The sequence below is a fragment of the Arachis duranensis genome, chromosome 1, assembly GCF_000817695.3.
Source record: "Arachis duranensis cultivar V14167 chromosome 1, aradu.V14167.gnm2.J7QH, whole genome shotgun sequence".
NCBI classification, from domain to species: domain Eukaryota; kingdom Viridiplantae; phylum Streptophyta; class Magnoliopsida; order Fabales; family Fabaceae; genus Arachis; species Arachis duranensis.
Window position 1 is genome coordinate 45,341,634 of NC_029772.3, and position 886 is coordinate 45,342,519.

Sequence of the window (886 nt, forward strand, 5' to 3'; positions counted from 1 at the left end):
ATATAATTAAAATTAAAATTTAAAATAATTAATTAATTAAAAAGAATTTTGAAAAAGGATGAGATATTTTCGAAAATTTAGAGAGAGAGAAGTAGTTAGGTGGTTTTGAAAAAGATAAGAAACAAACAAAAAGTCAAGTTAGTTGAAAAAAAATATTAAAGTCAAATTTGAAAAAGATAAGAAGATAAGTTAGATAAGATATTTGAAATCAAATTTTGAAAAAGATAAGATAAAAAGATAAGATAACTAGATAAGATAAAAAGATAAGATTTTTAAGAAAAAGTTATTTTGAAAAAGATTTAATATTTAAAATTAAAATTAATTACTTAACTAACAAGAAACTAAAAGATAAGATTCTAGAATTTTAAAAATTGAACCTTTCTTAACAAGAAAGTAACAAACTTCAAATTTTTTGAATCAATCACATTAATTGTTAGTGTAATTTCAAATATTTGATATAAAGATAAGAAAAAGATTTTGAAAATAATTTGAAAAAGATTTTTGAAAATTTTCGAAAAACAAAGATAAAATTGAAAAGATATGGAAAATAATTTGAAAAAGAATTTAAAAAGATAAGATTTTTAAAATTGAAATTTTAACTTGACTTGTAAGAAACAACTAATTTTAAAAATTTTTGACTAAGTCAACTCAAATTTTCGAAAATTTGGAGAAAAATAAGGAAAAGATATATTTTTCTTGAATTTTTAATGATGAGAGAGAAAAACACAAAAATGACCCAAAACATAAAAATTTTGGATCAAAACCAATGATGCATGCAAGAACACTATGAATGTCAAGATGAACACCAAGAACACTTTGAAGATCATGATGAACATCAAGAACATAATTTTGAAAAATTTTTTATGCAAAGAAAACATGCAAGACA